Genomic DNA, 603 nt, shown 5'->3' with positions numbered 1-603 from the left:
GGGGTCTCTCTATCTTACTGTCTCAGACGTTCCTGTCAGGACCCTGAGCAGAAGGAGCTCCGACAGCACAGGGTGGGGTGGGGCCCTCCCCTGAGCAGTGGTCTGTGGGGTCCTGGGGTGGACCCCTATGAGCGGTGGTCTGTGGGGTCCCAGGGTGGGGCCCGCCCCTGAGTGGTGTTTGCAGGGTCCTGGGGTGGGACCCCGCCCCTGATCAGTGGTCTGTGGGGTCCCGGGGTGGGACCCAACGGTGGCTCCCACGGATCCACCTCCCCCTACAGACGCTCGCTCAGCCCTCTGTGTCTGCCAGCTGGACTCTGCCCGCGGGAGGAGGTGATCCCTGCAGCCTCCGGGGGCAGGATGTGGTGGGGGCGGACCTGCTTCTCCACAGACTGAACCCCATCCAGCAGCCTCAGGCCCCTGCAGCCTGTGGCTCTGACGCCATCTCTGCCTGACTCCCCGCCGCCCCTTGACGATCTGAGGGGCCTTGTCCTCCCAGAGAATGTTAAAATGCCCTGGGGTGGGCTGTCTCCCCTGAGCAGAGAGCCCCGAGACTCCCCAGGTTCGGATCTGGGTCTGTGGCTGGGAGACTGGGTCCTGGGAATG

Source organism: Bison bison, unplaced genomic scaffold (assembly GCF_000754665.1).
Source record: "Bison bison bison isolate TAMUID 2011002044 unplaced genomic scaffold, Bison_UMD1.0 scf7180017858345, whole genome shotgun sequence".
NCBI classification, from domain to species: Eukaryota; Metazoa; Chordata; class Mammalia; order Artiodactyla; family Bovidae; genus Bison; species Bison bison.
The sequence above is the reverse complement of the archived record's forward strand: the minus strand, read 5'-3'. Positions refer to the sequence as shown.